Source organism: Equus caballus, chromosome 2 (genome assembly GCF_041296265.1).
Source record: "Equus caballus isolate H_3958 breed thoroughbred chromosome 2, TB-T2T, whole genome shotgun sequence".
NCBI classification, from domain to species: domain Eukaryota; kingdom Metazoa; phylum Chordata; class Mammalia; order Perissodactyla; family Equidae; genus Equus; species Equus caballus.
In genome coordinates, this window is record NC_091685.1 from 64,871,761 (window position 1) to 64,892,006 (window position 20,246).

Below are 20,246 nucleotides of genomic sequence, written 5' to 3' on the forward strand. Positions count from 1 at the left end.
CAAGAGAGGGGGCCGGGAGCCTGCCTCGATAAACCCTTAGATAAGGATTAATATAGTAATGGTATGTATTGAACACGTATTATGTGTGCTGTTAGACAACACGTGAGCTGTAAACTCTCATTTAAAACTCCACATGACCTAATGAAGTAGGCCCTACTATTTATCTCATTGGATAGATGAGGAAAAGGAGACACATGGGGGTTTAAATAACTTGTCCAAAGGCACACAGGAGCTCGGTGGACTTCCTGCTTCTGGGCACTCCCCGTGGGGTTGCTGAGAATCACCCGGGAAAATGGGAGCCCTGTGTAGCCAGGCAGGCTTTGGTTCCAAATTGCATGTGGTCTCCCACCCTAGGGAATCGGGCTCTGAGGCCTCCGTCTGCTCTTGTTTCATGGCCTTGGCCCCTGTGGCCACCGTCTAGGCCTCCAGATTCTCCAGCTGAGAAGCACACAGTTAAAAAAATTAATATGTATTGCTGTGTCATCCAGAAAAGAAACCAATAATGATTTTAAAAGAAGGATCCAAGATGAGTTCTAATTATAATCCCTTTCACTCTAAATGTTCACCCAGTCTGCACTGCCCATTTCGTTTGTCCTTAAGGCCTCCATTTGGTCTTCCATCTATTTAACTGATGTCTGCTTGGAAACCTTCTATGGGCTAGGGGCTGGGGAAGTAGATAGCAAGCAAAAAGAGCAGCCATTACTTTGTGGGGCTTGCATAGACTGTGGGGGAGACAGGCAGTTGTGGTAAGTGTGATGCTGGAGAGATAACTAGTGACAAAGAGGAGACCAGATGAGGATCTGGCCTATGTGGGATATTGTGGAAGGCTTCTCATGAAGGTGATATTGAAACTTGGATAGAAAGAGATGACTAGGAGAATGATGGAGGAAAGAAAATGCCAGGCAAAAGGAACAATATGCACAAGGGCCTCAGCAAGAGGGAACATGGTGAATCCAAGAGTCTGAAGGAGGGTCAGGTGGCTGTGGAGAGAGAACTCAAGGGCGTGCATGGTGGTGATGTGGCTGGAGAGCTGGGCAGAGGCAGAGTGTGCAGGACCAAAGAGGCCGTGTCCAGAGTTTTGGCCTCCTCTTATGAGCCGGGGGAAGCCACTGATGGGAGTAAGCAGAGGGTGATGTGATCAAATGTGTATTTTGAGGAGGCCCCTGTGAATATGTCAGGGAGGAGGTTTGCAAATGGAGTAGAGTGGATGCCTGTAGATCAGTCGATGCTATGATGTGGTCCAGGGGAGAGGTCAACGGCTTTGGTAGGTGGGATGGGGGGAGGCAGGAGGAGAACATTCGAGGTGGAGGAGAGAAGTCAATAAGCTCCAGAGCTAGCTCGGAGGCCAAACTGATGGGACTTGATAGCACACTGGACAAGAGTGGGTGGGCAAGGAAGTAATCTAGGTTTCTGGGGAGAGGAAAACGCAATTCCTTGAGACAGGGACGAAGGAGAGTCAGCTAGACTGCCTCTGACTTTCTTAAAGACAGACAGAATGCATGCTGAAGCCAGTGCCAGTTTATTGGCCAGCCTATTTCCCCATTCTAGAGGACAGCCAATAGTTAACAGACTCTAACACCTTTCTATTATGAGCTACTTTATGAGTATTTTAATGAAGCAAATCCGCACATCTGGAAAAGGCCCTGGCTGCTGCTGAGGTCTTCATTGACTGGATTCCTTCCATGGCTCCTGGGTCTACTTCCATGACCTTGAAAATCTCCTTGTTCCTAGCCAACCCACCCTCCATCACAACCATGAATATAAAATAAAAGAATATATGCAAAAGAAAGGCAGGCATTATGGGCAGAAAGCTTACATTTTTGGAAGATATCTGGACTCATCAAATTCTGTTGAAATCTATCTAAAATCCCATCACTCCGGATTCTCTCAGAGTTGAAAAGAAAGACCAAGAATATTCAGAACCCAAGCTGGGTGATTGGCACCCCACTGGAGGTTGCTATAGGAGTTCTTGGCTGAGATTGAATTTTCAGAATTAAGACTGTTTGTCCCAGCTAACCCACAGCTGGATATGGAACCCACACCAGGGCTCATGTGTCCAGGGGCCCTGAGATTTCCCAAGATCTCCAGAGCCACAAGCCAGATTCCAGGGTTCCCATCAAGATTAAGGAGTTAGTTCTCAGCTAACCTGTTCCATGGAGCCCTGCCACAGGGTCGGTCCGATACCCTGACTCACTAAAAATAAATCTCGCTGGGTCCCCACCCACCCATTTCCAAGAGCTTTTTCCCACAGGCTAGAGGAATTCAAGCCTATTGCCTAACAGAAGGCACGGAATCTGGTCAAAAAGACTTTTGACTTGAACCAGAGAAGTCCCAGCAAGGAGCTAAGACAACGTCTGCACATCAACCACCCTGAGCACACCACTTGCTCACTGGAGCCTCTGAATCCAAGGTCAGGCTCCCCACAGACACAGGCTTGGCCTCTGCCTGGTGCCCAGGGCCAAAGGGATACCTCTGCAGGCCTTCTTCAGCCTGGGGGGCCCATCCTAGCTCTGGTCAGGCAACACCTGAAGCTGGACTCCACAGCCAACCTAAACCTAGAGAAACTTGCAAAGGAGCCCCAAAGAGCAAGTGATTGCTGGCCCCCCCTAAACTCCAGGAGGAAGCAAAGGCTGGAATTTCCCTGGAGCTGGAGTACCCCATGCCCAGCACAGACCTCCATCTCTTGGCTTGTGAGCCACCTCCTGCTTAAACCAACTCCTCTTCGCCCTGTTGAGGAGGGAGGGTTTCCCACCCCAGAGTTATGGGGAAGGGCTGACAACAACTGACACTGAACTGATGAGACTGAGGGCAGTTTATTAGTCACGTAGACTCACAGCCCAGGGGGAGAAGGATACTGCATCACGCAGGGCCACGTGGGGGCTGCACTCAGAAGCAGCATGAACACCAGCGGCTGTGGGAGGCGGGCTTTGTAGTAACAAGAAGGTGAGGTGCCCCCTGGGTCCAGCAGGAGGGTGTGATTGACCTATTGAATAGAAATAGCTTAAACAATAGAAATTCATTTTCTCACAGTTCTGGAGGCTAGAAGTCCCAGATCAAGGTGCCCCCAGGGTTGGTGTCTGGTGAGACCTCTCTTCCTGGCTTGCAGATGGCTGCCTTCTCATTGTGTCCTCACACAGTCTTTCCTCTGTGCACGCATACCTCTGGTATCTCCTTCTCTTCTTATAAGGACACCAGTCCTATGGGTGTAGGGCTCCACCCTAATGACCTCATTTAACCATAGTTACCTCCTTAAATGCCCTATCTTCAGATATATATATCCATATATATACATACATCTCCTATATTCAAACATTGAGGGTTAGGGCTTCAACATATGGATTTGGGGGTGACACAATTCAGTCCATAACTGGAGCACATAATACTGAGCCTTAATTTTAAGACTTATACCACACCTCCAGACCCAATAAAGAGTCCCAATAAAGACCCAATAGAGAAAATAAAACATCTTCTATCACTGCCCAATTGCTCAGAGAGAGAGAGAGTTTTAAAACCAGGAGCCACCACTCCTGAACTCTTCTTGATTCTGAATCCCCTGTGGGCATTCATGTCCTTAAGAATCCCCCTAACCCAAAACAGGATCCCAGAGGCCATAGGATACCCCGGGATATGGGACCTACTCCCCACATTAACCATGAACGAGGAGTGGAGCCCTGAGGACGCATCCCCCTACCCTAGTCTGGCAACCCCATTGGTTCCTCAGGGATCCCAGACCCAGTGGGGGATCCTGGGACCCAGCCTGGGAAGACCAACCCTAATGGGAAGGGCCTGAGGAAGAACTTGACCACATGGTCACTCCTGTAAACAGGCCTGGCTGGTCTCCCAGCCCAGCATCCGAGCTGCCGGTGGAGGCCCAGACCTTTCAGCTTTGGGAGCCCTCTAGGGCCTGATTCAAAGTATTCTCTGCCCCTGGATTTCACCGGACAGCTCTGAAATGGTTGTAGAGAAGGGTACAATAGTTTAGCTTAAACCTCAAGTTGAGAAATGAAGCCTGAGGTCCAGGCAGGGCCATTTTGCAGGAACTTGTAAGGCCCCTGTCTTCTCCTGGGCCCCATCTGTCCCCACCTGGGCTGGACCATTGCACCGGGCCTCCTAGGCTAGTACCAACTGTGGGCTCAGTTTCCCCTCCTCCTATCCCACCCCATGGGCAGGCTTCATCCCAGAACTGGGCTCCTCCTTGTCCTGATGATTCTCCCATGAAGGGTGGCCCAGTCCCTGCACCTCCCAGACTACATCTTAGAGCCAATTCTTGGATGTCATCTGTGCGCCCTGCACAGTGCCAGGCACTCCCAAATACCTCACCTTATTTAACCCTCATAACAACTCTGAAGGCACGTGGTTTTATCATCCTTTCTGTGGTCAGCAAACTAATGGCTCCCAAAAAGATCAGATCCTTATCCCTGGAAACTGTGAATGTGACCCTAGGTGGAAAAAGGGTCTTTGCAGATGTGATTAAGGTAAAGATCTTGAGGTGGGAAGATTATCCCGTATTATCAGAGCAGGCCCTACATGAAGTCATAGGTGTCTTTATAAGAGGGAGGCAGAGGGATAGTCGACCCACACTGGGAGAAGGCAATATGAAGACAGAGCAGAGAGAACAGAAGATGTTGGCCTTGAAGATTGGAGTGACGCAGCCACAGGCCCAGGAATGCCAGCAGCCCCCAGAAGCTGGAAGAGACAAGGAACAGATTCTCTCCCGGAGCCTCCAGAGGGAGCACAACCTGCTGACACCTTGATTTCAGCCCAGCAACACTGATTTTAGACTCTCGTCTGCAGAACCGTGAGAGAACAAATTTCCTTTGTCCTAAGCCACCCAGTTGTGGTCGTTTGTTACAGCAGCCACGGGAAACTCATCCACCCATTTAACAGATACTTCCGTGTGCCTGATCTCTTTTAACCCCCATCTCCATTTACAGTTATTTATCCCCATTATTATCCAATCACTATCCTCAATTACAGAGGAGGAGCCTAGGGTCCAAATGGTCCCCAGACACTGCCTCCTGGAGCTGACTTGGTTCTTCTGTCCAGCCACTCACCAGCAGGGCCTCTGCCTCCTAGCACACTGCCCTAATGTCAGCCGCTGCCTGGTACGGTAGGTCCCCCTTATCCGTGGGGGATACATTCCAAGACCCCCAGTGGATGCCTGAAACCGAGGATAGTCCAGCAACCTATACATACTGTTTTTTCTTATACGTACATATTTGAGGTGCAATAGCAAAGTTAGCACGAATTTCTTTTTCCTTCTTCACAATTTCATGAAAAGAAGATTTGTTCTTACTGTAGATCTTAGCAACCTCAGCATCAGCTTTTTTTCTTTCCTTATTAAGTTGAGAACTTTCATCTTTTCACTTAAATGAAGCACTTTACAGCTTCTCTTTGGCAATCTCAAATGGCCAGTATCACTGCTCTTGCGCTTTGGGGTCATTATTAAGTAAAATAAGGGTGACTTGAACACTAGCATTGCAATACCGTGACACTAGACATGGTGACCGAGACGACTACTAAGTGACTAACAGGCAGGTGGTGTATACAGCGTGGATCCACTGGACAAAGGGATGATTCACGGCCCAGGTGAGACAGCGCGGGCAATGTGAGATCTCAGCACTCTGCTCAGAACCACGCGCAATTTAAAACTTATGAATTGTTTATGTCTGGAATTTTCCATTTAACATTTTTGGATTATGGTTGATGGTGGGTAACTAAAATCGCGGAAAGCAATCTGTGGAACGGGGGGCCCAGTGTATTCTGGAGGAGGGTCCACCTGTCTTACTGGTCTTTCTCCGATCAGCTGGAGCTACCCCACTCTGTGCCCCTCCCGCCCAGCCTCAGGAAGGAGATGTAGACACAGAACTCTCTTCCCACCCTAGCTTGGCCCTTGGCTGTGCGCTTCCCTACTACCCCCATTATGCCACATGCCGGTCACACACCGAGCCAGAGAGATGGGGCCAGCAGTGGGGCCTGCATGAAATGACTGTTGAGCCTTCCGTGGGACAGCTCTGTGGTACAGAGCAGCGCCTACTGGTCCCATTTCCCAGGGGTCTGGCTCCTGCACCCACAGGTGCCGCCCACCCCCCAACCCTTAGGGCAGAGTCGCAGAGGGCCCTCAGAAGGCCCTGGCTCTCTGCTCGCCCAGCCGGGGAAGGGGGAGACTCGCAGCCGCTTCTAGTGCGATGTGTGTGTGCCAGCAAGAGGGCCGTTTCTCAGCTGCAGCCCCTGAGCATGCAGCCCCAGTGGGTTGTCATCACCCTGCCCACTACAGAAAGTTCCTGGCAAGGGGACGGACCTCAGAGACACTGTGCAGGAAGCAGGCCAAGGGTGACAAGGGCACCTGGGCCAGGCCGTCTGCTGCTCTGGCCGGGGGGAGGAGAGGAAAGATTTTCAGAGGAAAGAGCATGTTGGTAAGAGGTTGATTAATAACCATAGAATATTCCAGGCTAGGGGTGTCCTTAAGGTTATTTAGCGCAATCTTCATATTTTGTAGATGAGGAAACTGAGACCAACAGAGGGAAAAATTCATTGAATTTTAGGGGAGGGAGCTGTATTGGAGAGACGAGTTCTTAGGTCACCAAACCCAATGTTCTGACCCCACAATTCAGCCTCTTGCATGCACGTTTTTCTCCAAGGATAGCTTTAGCTGTTTCATCCAGAGGGCTGTGTGTTTGGTCTATCCATCGAGACAGGACGCTAGAGAAGAATCAATACCCACCCTCCCAAATCTCCCATCCATTCCATTTCAGAAGCCCAGTCTTTCTGGAGAAGTCCTGGTATCCTCCCAAGTCTCGCGTTGTCCCCAGGCCAGAAGATTCTTAGGAGATGTGTTCGAGTTCAAGGCCATCCTAAAGACTTTGTACCCTTTAGGTGGGTCTCCAAACTTCCCTCAGACCTACCCCAAGACTTGCTTGCAATTTCAAGGAGAACATAAGGACCGCTCAGGGTCAGACTCTCGCCTCTCCAACCCATGAGTTCAGGTCCCCAAGGAGTCCCTGCTCTTTCTCAACTCGGCAGATAACCTGGCAGGCTCTGCCTGCCACAGCACTCTCTTCTCTCTTTCCCCAGCTTTTTGCGTGCCTGGCTGTTATTCATTTTTAGTGTTATCTGAGATGTCATTTCCTTTGAAACCCTTTATAGTCCCCCAGGAGTAGTTGGGTGCATTCGCTCCAAGCCCCCATAACTGTGCATATCTCTGGCGGGGCTTCTAGCACCCTGATTGTAACTGCCTGTGAATTTGTTCATGTTCACTACCAGACTGCCCTCCTTTAGGATCACTATCTTTTCTCCATGTCTTAGGAACATATATTCATCCCCCAGGAGGGCTATGGAGGACAAGGACATGAGGCCTTCCTGAGTGGACCCCAGAATTGGTGAGGGCGTTTGGGTCCATGGACTCCTGGCCCTGCTGCCTCCTGAGGACATTTTGGGTGCCTGGATTCCAACGGCCTGAACACAGAGGATGATCAGTCCTGGAATGGGGGCATGCAGCTCTTGGAGTAAACATCGCTATTCCCAAATGTACTGATGTTATCAGCTGAAACAGATCAGTACTATAATTATGCAGCAGATGCCTTGCGTTAAATAAGATTCACGTGAGACCTGCGGACGTGTTCATCTCCAGCTCGTAAATCCATTGCGGTGCAGCATCTTTCTCTGCCACTAGGTGGCAGATGTTCGTGGTTCACTAAGACTGCTGAGGAGGTGGCGGTTCACCAGGGAGGGAGGATTCTGGCTCAGACTGGTAAGTCAGGCCCATGCTGCCGGAGTCAGGAGTCTAGAAGCTTCCTCGGCTGGGGAAGCCTCTGCGGCTACCCCAGAGCTGCCCCTTCTGTGCCCAGGATCTTTGTCTCCAGCAGATGTGACGTTTATGCTCCTTTTCTGGTTCTCCTGAGTTGACCTTCGCTCGGGTCGGCCTTTTAGTCTAACGCTCATCCCCAAGTCCCCCAGGACTCAGGAGGAAGCAGCAGTCTCTTCCTCTAAAGTAGACAGAGTGTCCCCCTGTCACTTTTAGGTCACCTGTCCCAAATCCTGCAAAAATCTCCCATCTAACGCTCTTTCTTCCTTTACCTGTCCCTTGCCCCTCCCCCGGCTGCCTGACCCTGCCCTTTCTTGGCATGAGCCTGGCTCTCCCGGGGCCCAAAGTCAGGCTGCCCTTTTCCAACAGATACTGTCGATAGCATCGGACAGCATCTCCCAAAGTGCGTTCCAAGGGTCCCGGGAAATGCTCCGTGTTCAGGGGGTTTGCGAAACTCCCCTGGCTGCGTCTCCATCGTGGGGATACACAATGCATGCTAGCACAGTAAGGGTTCTGGAGAGTCCTAGAAAAGCCTACCGTTCGGCTTGGGGGACCCAGCCTTCCCTAGACTTTTATGACCCTGGAAGCCCTTTTTCCACAAAATGCTTGTGAACATCCCACAAATGGCGAAGACAGGTGCAGCCATCTGACACGGGCTTGGAGAGCGCATTGCCCAGCTAAGCACAGAGATTTGGGCTATAGCGCATGCACTGGCTCTTTCTTTCCAGACATCCTAGGCCCAGTTCCCTGCTCTCCTTCACCAAGCGCCCAGCCTTGCTTTTGCCCTTGGCTACCTCTCTATATATCAGGCCCTGATAACTAATATCAAACACCTGGGGCTTTCTGGCGGGCCCAGAGTTCGAGCCTGAGCATGAAGTTCCAAATGAAAAGTTGAGAGTTGATTTAAGCAGTGCCAAATAATTATGAGACACGATTAAAATGTTTGTGGATTGAATGAATGAGTGAACAAATGAAATTGCTGAATGAATAAGGGAAAAAGCTAATGACATCATTTGAGTTTATTTCCACGTGTAGGTGGAGGCCATGATGCTCTTCGTTCAGATGGTGTATGTGTATGTGCAAAAGCCTCTCCTGGTCCAAGAGAGGGCTTGCCCTGGAAATCTCTCTGCATGGACGCACTGCTGTGGCATGTTTTAGCAGGTGCCCTGTTCTCTCCAACGCCCTCCCTCCCTCTGTGCTTTCCATTTTCCTGCTCACGTCTGGGAGAAAGCCTTGGTGGGACCTGTGGTCATTGAATGTGCCTTTGCGTGTCCTAAGTACTTCTCTGGCAATAGGCACGCTGTGCTCATAACAGCAGGTGCTGGAGGGTCCCAGAGAGCAAGTCCCAAATCCTACAACCAGTGGCTTTCCTGTTGAGGCTGGCCATCCCCACTTCTACAGGCGATGGAACTGAGGTCCAGCCACGGTCGCTGAGTTGCCTGAGAATGTGCACTGGCAGAATCGGGATGCAAACCTCTGGCTGCTCCACTTGCAGAGTTAGGCCTGGTTCCAACCCCAGGTGCCAGCAGAATTACGGGGAGGTTTTTAACACTGTTGATGCCCAGACCCACTTCGAGGGAGTAGCAGGGAAAGGGCATCACTGTGGCGCCCTGGCAACCTTGTGCACATCCACATGGGCCACGCAGGCAGAGGTTTGAGGCCCAGCTCGTCTGAGTCTAGGCAGGACAAAATGTGCTGGTCCAGAAACAAGGGGATTGGAGCCTGGGAGGGGCTGCTATGAGGCCGTCCCACGTCCCCTGTTGCAGTTCACCCGGCCCCTTTCGTCTCCGTGTTGTCCCCTCTGGTGTGTGGGACAGGGCTCTCGGGGAGATGGCTTGCTGTCACTCTCTGAAATGAACTGACTACCAGTGGCTCATCCTATCAGTCAGGTCTTGACCTTGTCGCACGTGTGCGCTTGACAAGAATCTGACTCTGTGGTAGAGAGGAGGCCCGGAATGTTTTGGTTTTGATTGTAGTTTTTACTTTTTACTTTGAAACAATTATAGATTCACAGAAAGTTGCAAAATAATGCACAGAAGATCCTGTGTACCCTTCATCCAGTCTCCCCCAGTGATGGCGTCCTGCATACCTACAGTACATATCGAGACCGAGATGTTGACATGGGTACCATCCACCGAACTTCCGATTTCACCGGTTTTCCATGCACTTGTGTGCCAGTTTATCCCTCGTGTAGAGCTGTGTGACTGCCACAATCAAGATACAGAGCTGTCGTATGGCTACAAGGCTCCTTCGTGCTGCCCCTTCACATCCTCACCCACCACCCCCATTCCTGCCCCCTGGCAACCGCCAACCTGCTCTCTGTCTCTATAATTTGGATATTTCAAGAATGGTCTATGAATGGAGTCAGACAGTCTATAACCTTCTGAGACTGGCTTCTTTTACTCAGTATAATTCCCTTGCGTTCCCTCCAAGTGGCTGCACATAGCGACAATTCATTGTGTTTGTCACTGAGGAGTGTCCCACAGTCTGCAGTTACCATGGTTCGCGTAACCTCTCACCCCTTAAAGGACGTCTGAGCTGTTTCCGGTCGTTGGCTATTATGAAGAAAGCTGCTAGGAGCATGCATGTACAGGTTTTTGTGTGAACGTAAGTCTTCATTTCTCTGGGATAAATGCCCAAAACAGCAATTGCTGGGTCGGATGGTGGCTGCATGTTCAGTTCTATCAGAAATAACAGCCAGACTCTTCCAGAGGGGCTGTCTGGCATTGCTTTTTACTCTCACCTGACTCTACTGTGCAGCTGGGACTGAGAACTGCTGCTCTGCAAGCCAAACTGAGGCATTCCTGGAAGCCGTGGGAACCTCAGCTAATGGAGTTGAGGTCTTCTACTCCATTTTTTCAAGGATGATTCCTGGGAAATCTTTCCCAATTGTTCCCCAGGGACCAAAGTGGGCTGTTTCCTCCACCTTCCTAATTACTTACGGGCAGTCCTCTCAGACAGGAGCTCAAGAAAATGTGAGTGTCCACACTGGCATCTGCACAGGTCTCAGTCAGTGGAAGGAAACTGGCTTCAGTTCGGCTGGTTGGGGAGTCCGGCTGAGCTCTGCAGCCAGGGGCAGTTGCCCCTCTACCCTGTCCCTCTCTCGGGGGCTAAGAGTTTGCCTAGAGAATGGAGGTCACTCTTGTCACAGCTGAGCCTCCTGGCACCCTGAGCCCCACCTGGAGCTCCTGCAGAGAATCAAAGTCAAGACAGTTTATCTCCCAAGGAGTGTGACTTCTCTGGGTCCCCTGGGGTGTTCTGGAAGAAATCTACATGTCTGTCCTAGCCCTGGGGAGCAGACAGGGCAGTGTTTGCACTAGAATGAGGCAGAGCTTCCTTGTACTCATTTCCTGGAAGGCAAGTGTGGAAACAAGGAGCGACTGAGTCACAGACTCCGAGCTGCTTCTAGATTCCTCTCCAGATAGAGCTCTTGGCCCTGCAACGCACCTGCCCTTCAGCCAGTCATTTGGCACCTGTCACGTGTGTGGCCTTTGTCCAGGGGTCAGGTGCCCTGTCCCAAGGACAGCACACACGCAGCTCGAAGGCTGCATCCACCCAGCAGAGAAACATCTGGGGACCACGTCCCAGCGTCTTGTTCTCCTCACCTCACAAAGCCCCAAACTTCCCCTCACAAACTCTCCCCACAAACCCCATCACTACCCCGTTCCCATGCCAACTCCCTTGACTCTTTCAGAGAGTTCTCCAGTCCCAGCCTCCCCACTCCCCACTCCCCAAGCCTGGGGCTAGCCAAAGGCCAAACAAAAAAAAAAGGGAAACCAAAGCAAACAAAAGAATTCCCCTGACCCCCCAATAAACACACACACAAAGAGCAGGCTTGTGGGAAGAGGAAGCTCCCACCAGCGTCGACCCCGCGGGGGGGCCAGGGCTCCCCTCATTGTTCTCCCTCCCCAGGCTGTGATGACAATCCCAGCCCCGCACAGGTTGCAGCCCCCCTGCCCGGCAGCCAGCACCCCTCCTCTTTTCCCACCTTGGGCCCCCTGAGAAAGACGCCTTGAAGCAGATGTCATGGGCCCAAGAGTGGTTCCCACAGGAGGAGGAAGTAAGATCTCACAAAAGGCTGGGCTTTTCCCTGAGGAAGTAGCGGTGGCTTTTCAGTGACAGACTCCTGCAAGGATGAGGGACAGGGCAGGCCGGGGACCCAGGGGACCAGGCCCAGGAGAGGAGCCGGCTCTTGGAGGAAAGGAGGGCATTGTGAGCCCTTGTTTACGGCCCTGGCGGAGGCCGTGACCTTGCTGCTTGTCAACAGCCCTCCCTCCCCTCCTCTCCCCAAAACCTTCACGCATTGTTGTGGAGTCAGCCCATTCATAATTTTATTTGGGGGCGGCTGTTTTTCGGCCTCGAGCCCCTCCCCCAACTGGCTCACTTTCAGCATTGTAACCCGGATAAAAAGGCAAGATATCCTTCCGCTTTCCCGGAGCCAGCTTCCTATCCTGGCCTTGTTGGCTTCCAACTCTGTTAACCCTTAGAAGAGCAGGAGGGCGGGGCTCTCCTCCAACAACAGGCCACACAGCGGCCGAGACCCTTGCCCCATCTCCCCCGTATTTGTTGGGCACAGAAACACAGGGTCCCAGGAAGGGCTTGGGAGAGAAGCAGTTTGGGATCACAGACTTAGACTCTGAAATGTCATTGTGCTGGGACATGGGGATGGGTTATAGGGCAAGAGGATGGAGTGTTAGGGGCTAGAGCTGTCCTGAAAAAGGACTGACATCTCACCAGCCACAGGTCTGGCCCAAGGAGAGCGCACACAGTTTCAAAGGAACCCTGAGGAACCAGGGAGAGTGCAGGAGGGGGCTGCAAGCTGACGAAAGGCCTGGAAGTCGAAAGCAGGGCAGTTAAGTGGATTTAGAGGGCCAGCCTGGAGAAGGCCAGGGGGCCTGATGGGGGTTCCCTGGTCTGTCGGGGGCCGTCACGGAGAAGAGGGGAAGGTTTACTCGGAGGAGCCTAAAGGGCAGGACTTGGAGCAGGGTGGAAGCTACTGGAGGCCTATTTCACATCACTAAAGGTTGCTCCCTGATGTTGAAGGCAGGCTGTGCAGCCCTGGGAAAGCAGTGAACTCCATCACTAGAAGAAGAGCCTGGGCACGGGGGAAGCAGAAAGTGCCCAGGTGCCACTGAGGCCAGGCATCACAAGAACGGGGAGCTGAGGCTCACCTTGCGACCGACTCGGGGCACACAGGGAGCCTAGGGCAGAGCCGGGACCAGAACCCAGGGCTCTGGGCTGCAGGAGCAATGCTCTCCCACACGCATGTTCCAGCGGGGGCTGGCTGCCCCTGCTGGGGTGCAAGCCTGCAGACAAAAGGCAGTCCCGAGGGAGCTTAAGGCTCCCTCCATACCAAGATCTACAGCTTCGAGGACTCTTCGGCTTCCCCTTCCCGCTATGCATGCTTTTCCTTCCCGACAGCCTGCATATCTGATCCATTTCTTCCCTGACCTGGTCCCTCACACCTCACACCTTCCTCTCCTCACATCCCTGGTTCCAGCTCAAGAAGTTCACCGTCTGCGTGTGGCTCCCAGCCAGCTCGTTCCTCTCTCTGGAATCACCTCCCTTTCCTAGTTTGCCACATCCCACCTGCCACCCCCATCCCCTAAGCCTCGTGTGGCCCCCTATCTACCTTTTTTACAGCTTCCTTGCCCCCAACGAACGTACCCTGCTGGGTCCTGAAGGCTCTGAGGGGTTCTTGCCTCTGCCCTCTGCTGCAGTCACAGCCCCTCTTTGCCATGTGTTGTTTGTCGCCACAGAGGTATCATATTCCAGGTGTTTCTGAGCAGTTTCTGACATGTTGTTCTCTATTCCACAGTTGGAGTGGAAGTTTTCGAGAGACAGAGCCTCACCCTGCTCACGCCTTCGGGGGCTACGGCAGGACACAGGGAAGATGGTGGCCTGCCCTCACAGAGCCCACAGGTCAGTGCATCCTTCATGTTCCCACAGCAGCCAGCTCAGCGCTGAGCACACCCCCGACAGCCGTTTCCTCGCATGGTGGGCTGTACGTCCTGAGCTGTCCACACACTGGGGGGCAAATTAATCTGCTCAGGCTGCCATAACAGAGCACTACAAACAGGGACCTTAAACAACAGAGATTTATTTTCTTGAGTTCTGGAGACTGGAAGCCCAAGATCAAGGTGTCAGCAGGGTTGGTTTCCCTGGAGGCCTCTCTCCTTGGCTTGTAGATGGCCATCTCCTCCCTGTGTCCTCATGTGGTCTTCCCTCTGTGTGTGTCTGTGTCCTAATCTCCTCTCCTTATAGGGACACCAGTCCTATTGGATCAGGGCCAGCCCACATGACCTCACTTTACTTCACCTCTTTGAGGCCCCGTCTCCAAATGCAGTCACATTCTGAGGTCCTGGGGGTTAGGCCTTCAATATACGAATTTTAGGGGAACATAATTCAGCCTGTAATAGGGGTATTTGGGGTACTCTTTCTCTAAGATCATCTCCGGGAACTCATTGATTCTGCAAGTGGTCAAGTGGTCGGAGAAATACAGCAATAAATGGAAAGGAAGGACAGCAGGACCTGAAACTGAAGAATGGGGTGAGGGCTGACGTCTGGAGAGCCCTGGAAGCTCCATTGAGGACGCATGTCCCTCCACCTCAGCCATCTCCTCAGTGTATAACTCGTTGGCAATTTGGGTGGCCTGAAGCCCACCCATGGCCATCCAGGGACTTTGGTTAGGGTCTCAGTCAGGTCTGGGTACAAGGGTAATAATTTCTGTGACAGTGACAGAAATGGGCTGAATGGAGGTCCAGTTTTGAGAGATGTGCAGTACACTGGAAAAAGTGACTTATCTGGGGGTAGGGAGGGATGTATGGGGTTGGGATATTTAGGGATTAATGATGCCCAGAAAGGCTGCTAATCCTGACCCAGAGAGGCCACACAAAGGGTAGGGTAAGCAAAAAGCCTTCTTCTGGATGCCAAGACTCCTGATGGGGAGCTGGCCTCTACCCCCGAACTCCCTTACTGTGTGTGTGCATATGTGTATATACATAATGCGTGTTTATGTCTGCGTACTTATGCATGTGTTTGCATGTATGTGTATATGTGCATGTGCATGCATGTGTACATGTTTGTGCCTGTGTGTGCATGTGTGTGCACATGTGTTATGTGCCTTCATGCACTGCAAGTGGCCCAGTGCCCTGGACAAGATGAGAAAAGGACTTGGGCCCAGCTAGAGCGAGGAGGCTGCAATCTGGGACACACTGTTCTTTTCCAGTGAGTGGCCACAGCCAACCAAGCACCCACTTTTACCCTGGAACAGGTCGGGGCACCTGCTGCTCCCCACAGTCCACTTCTTTTTCAAAGGTTTCCTTTCGGCTCATTGTTGATCTGTTTGCTTTTCTCCAGGAAGCCCCTGATTTATAGTGACAGGACCATCAGGATTCGAGGGCGTGAGTATCTTCTGTCCAGGATGGACGCGAGGGGTCCTGGGAAGCCCTACACACAGCTTGCTGCTCTGGAGCTCAAGGACACACTCTTGCGAATTCCTTCGTGTGATTCTTACAATGGCACTCATAAAAGGAGTGCAAAATTGTCCCCATTTTGCAGCTTGGCTGGGGAAATGCTGATGCTGGGCCTTGGCAGCCAGAGGGACCAGGGCTGGGATCCTGGCTCAGCCACTTAGCAATGTATGACTTAGGGCAAAGTTGACCTCTATGAGCCGCAATTGTCTGAGATATAAAATGGGGATATTAATACCTGCTGGAAAACTTTTGTGGTGGTTGATGAGATAGAGGATGTGAGCATGAAGCACAGGTATATAGATATGGCAGCCCCTCCCATCCTCCTTCCTTCTTCAAAGATGGCACATGGCTGGTTCAGGATCTCGGAGAGCAAGACTGGGCCTTAGACTCAGGAGCACATTGTCTCCGTCCATCCTCTGCCTGTCTCTAGAAATCTCATTGCTCGCCTGTCCCACCTCGAGGCTGCCTCTTATCAGACCCTCCGAAGTCTGGACTAAGATGAAATTAGAGTGACCAGCATGTTTTCTCTCCTACTTTCTACTTCCAGTGGCCCCCAAACTGGCAGAATCCCAGATGGGAAGTAAGAAGGTGGAGACAGGGTAACCTGGGCCCTTCTCAGAACCCAAGGTGGGCTGAGGGTCCTCCAACCTCACAGAGCTTCACTTCTCCAGGGATCTGCCAAACAGCAGCTCAGAGGCCAGGAATGGCCCTGCTTCTCCCCCTCTCTCTGCCCATGTATGTCACCCCTCATGAATTCACTCAGGCATTTACTCATCGCTTACTGATCCCCTACCTGGATAAGCAACAAGGCCCTAGCACATGGCAGAGAACAAGCCCCACACCCTCCCTTTTCTCCCAGAGTTGACAGTCCATGCCCCGACCCCCTATCCCCCATGTAGGAGGAACTGAGTAAGTGAGATGAAAAAGGCGAAGAACAGCAAGAAGGGCTGAGTTCCCACAAGCTGCCCTGGGTGAACCCAGTAGCCCTGCATAGCATTCCTAAAGCGCTCCTCCAATCCTGGACTCAGAATCAGAAAGCAACTGAGACAAGATCTAGACCCAACTCCCACCCAAGGCAGGGCCCCTCTCCCGCCAGGAGAAGATAGGAGAGAACTTGTCCATGGCATGCCCCAGGAGTCATTGAAACCCAGAAGAGAAAGCCATGACTTTCCCTTGGCAAATCCATTTCCCATGTTTGGAGCAGGGGTATGACAAAGATTCTCCCCTCAACCAACTTTAGACTGGCTTCTCTGAGCCCTCTTTTGACCAGGCCTCATCTTTGGACTTCTGTGTCTATCCTTTCAGAGTCCAGTTTTAGCAAGAGTCCTGCTAAGTCGCTTCAGAGAGAATCCTCCACCCTCGGTATCCAGTTACTACCAATATCTGATTGGGTTCCTCATCCTCCACCCTCGCCCAGGTGATGCCTGATCGCCCTGGCCTGCTGTCTGCAAGAATACTCTTGGGTCATTTTAGCCAGAATCTGCATACCTTTAGTGTCTCCTCTTAGTAATTTCCATCCACTGACCACCCCCCTCCCTGCTCCTGGCTATAAATTCTCACTCATCCTTGTCGTATTCAGAGTTGAGCCCCATCTCTCTCCCCTATCGCGACAGTCTTGACACCTATCAGCATAGTCCCGAATAAAGTCCTCCCTACTGTTTTAACAAATGTCAGAATAAGTGTTCCTTTAGCTGGTAATATTAAAAGAAAGCAAACACAAATATCTTCTCTGTCAGTGTGGCTTTGTTGAATGCAGGTGTTTGCATATAAGTTTTATGAGCCTTGTAGCTGGCCAACTTTTGGGGAATAATCATGAGGATTGTGAACAACACACAGAGTCGTGGACAGGTGGAATATCCAGGCTGCTGGATTCTCTTTCAGAGAGAAGAATCTAAAACGCATGGACAGAAGTCTCCGCAGCTACAGCCATCTCTCGGGTGGCAGACTGCAGCCACCACTCTGTGAGTGGCTACCAAAGTTGGAGACTTTTTTGTTCAGGATCTGACTGACTGAAGCCTGAGCTCACAGCCACCCTCACTCTCTGACCAATCTCCTGTTTTCCTGGGGTGCTGGCCAAGGGGCTTTGTGGAATCCTTGATATCTGGAGCTCTGGTGGGCTCCTGAATGGGGATGAACAACCCCATGTGTTGGACTGGTCTTGCCGTCTCCAAACAGAGACTCCACTCCATGGGCCACATGCAAGAGGAAGCTTTGAGTCTTCAGGGTGCGCTCTTTGTATTCACAGCACTTGGGAACTAAAGAGAGACCCCGGGTGTCTAGCTCACTCCCTCATTTGACAGTTGGGGACCAAACCATTGGGTTAAATCACTCACCCAATGCCAACCAGTGAATGTGTGAGCCAAGCCAGGATTAGAATCTAGAACTGGAGCTAAGGGGAGCTCCCTTTCCAATGAGTGGGATCCCACATGATTGTCCTCGAAGGGACTCAGAAATGGATTTCATAGCTATTCTTCACCTTCGCAGTTGGGAGAAAACCACCCTCTAAAGTTTTCTTTGTGGGAGGAGGAAAAAATAAGAACCTGTAATTCAGCAGGGAATACAATTTTAAAAATAAGCCTCCCGGCCATTGCGTTTAGTGCCCGCCCCATGGGGATCCTCGGCCCATAACTCAGGAGCACAATGGCTTTTCTTGTTATGAATGAGTGTGAAGTGCCAGCAGAGGAAATAGGAAGCCCCCAATGTAGTCTGAATGGACCTGTGAACAGGGATAATAAAAGTTGTCCTGGATTTCCGGTACCACCAGGTGTTTCCGCCGGGACTGCTATTCATTCAGGCTTGGGGATGGCCACGGGTGCCAGATCCTCCCTGGCCCCGACCCCAGCCCCTTGCTCGACTCCCTTGACCCCACCGCATCCACTAGAGGCCACTTGGACCTGGACTCCTGGGACTGTGTGATGGGCATGTTCTCACCCCTGGGGCCCCAACTCTGTGGAATTAGTTCTAGAGTAAAGGAGCGGGAAGGGGGTGGGAGAGGGGAGGGGGTCACCAGAGTACAGCCCCCTCACCCAGTTAGATAAGGGAAGCTCATGAAAGGGAACCCAGGTACTCAGAGGGACAGGTGGTCATGAGCTATGGGTGACAGAGACCCAGTGAGGGACTCGGGCCAGGAGCCAGGAGATCCCCAGCAGCAGGGAGGATTGGGGTTAGAAGATGAGAAGGAGCCCCATCTGTGAGGGAGGGCTGAGATGTGTGCACACAAGACGCGTGTTGAAGCCTGGAGGATGTCCCCGGAGTCTGCCGTTAACTTGCCTGTGACCTCGAGCATGACACTCCTTCACCGAGCCTGTCCCTTAGCTCCCAAACAAGAAAGTTGGAACACACTGCCCATCTACTGTTCCCTTCTGTGACCTGAAATGAGATTGTGAGACCGGGATGCTTCTAACCAAGAGGGAAAACGAGGCTCTGCTCTCAGATGCCCACGCGAACCAGGCAGGAGCAACAACGAGTGAGCTTGGCCTTGTATAAGAAACAGGACCGTGCGGGACAGGAGCCCAGCTGCCCTGTCCGTGCATTCCACCACTCTGCCAGCCTCAGAACACACACCTGCCCACTGCCGGCTGAGGAACTCCACCAGGGCAGCCTTCCTGGCACCAGGTGCTGAGGCAGTCCCTGGGACAGCGAGGCTGCACTCTGACCCTTTTAATGGAGCAGATTCATAGATTCATAGATCTGCCATGACAGCAAGGGCGGGGCTTTGTTGTTCTCAAATGGGGGGGGATTTATTCTCTGGAGGTAGAAAATAAATCATAAATGGCTTGGCTCCTTACCCAGTAGATGGTTTACAACACACACCAGCTGGATGGGCAAGAGATCTTGGACCGGCTGTGGCCCTCACCCTGCTCAGGGAATCAGTCGGTCCTCCCCCATCACAAGTAGGAAGGCCCACCTCCTCCAGAAAGCCTGTCATTCTAACCTACCACTTCTAGCCTTTCTTAGTTCCATCTGCAGGACAGGTCTGGGAGCCAAGCAATGAATACGCACTAAGAACCTCCTGGGAGGAGGGCAGTCCTCTGCTTGCCATTGTTTGGAGAGCAAGTCCTGACTTTGGACAGTCCAGGTGTCTGACTGATATCTTTATTAGTTTCCTAAGGCCTTTGGTAATTAGCAGTTAGAGTTACGCATCCCAACATTCAAGATAATGCATATCTTCAGTTCCCCCAGGCGACAACGATAATGATGCTAATGGTAATGGTGATGTTGATGGTACATAGATAAACAGCTTCAGAGTGAATACAGAGTTATAGAGTGTCCATAGCCTATCTTTTGTTTTGGGTTAGAACCTACATGATGTAAGAAGCGTGTATATTATTGTACAGGTACGAGCACTAAGGCTCGTAGAAGCATGTGGGTCTATGTGCATCAGAGGTCTCATAGCTAGTGAGTGGCAGGGACAATCTTTTGTACCCTCAACCAGGAGAGTCAGGTCTGCAAAGCACTATCCACCACAGCAACATCACCCAGAAAATGCTAAGCGGAGTGAGTATTGTCCACACTGGGGAAAACTGTTGGTTTCTGAAACAGCCCAGGACCGGATAACTTTAGTTTTACTTACAACAAACATGGGGACCCTGGTCCTCCTCCAGCTTCTTGGGAAGCTAAGTGGGCCCAGGGCGTCTGCTAGACGTTGAAGGATAACACTTTCCTTTCCCCATCCTTCCATCTGCACATGCCTGCTAGGACCACCAGGCACAAAGCAGATGAGAGACATGGTAGGAAAAAGAGTGCCAAGCTAGGGGCCAAAAATCTGCATCACATTACAAAGCGGCCACTTACTAGCCGTGTGGTCCTGGGCGACCATCTTCCCCTCTGGCCTTCAGTTTCCTCATCTGTAAAATGAGAGAATTAGATTAGATACTCTCTTGTATTTCTTCCAGTTTTATTGAGTGTTCCACAGTGGCTCCAGTGCCCTTTGGGGACCTCTTGCACCTTCCAGAAGTCCACCCAGT

The 20,246-nt window shown here is 51.7% G+C and overlaps 1 long non-coding RNA gene across 1 annotated transcript; it reads left to right on the top strand.

The window, feature by feature from the left end:
* The first annotated feature begins 7,233 nt into the window (after positions 1-7,233).
* Positions 7,234-17,000, top strand: LOC111772513 (uncharacterized). The gene is made up of 4 exons (XR_002806412.2): positions 7,234-7,750; positions 13,623-13,726; positions 15,164-15,207; positions 16,585-17,000. It is a non-coding gene; the product is annotated as an uncharacterized lncRNA (long non-coding RNA).
* The last annotated feature ends 3,246 nt before the right edge of the window (positions 17,001-20,246 follow it).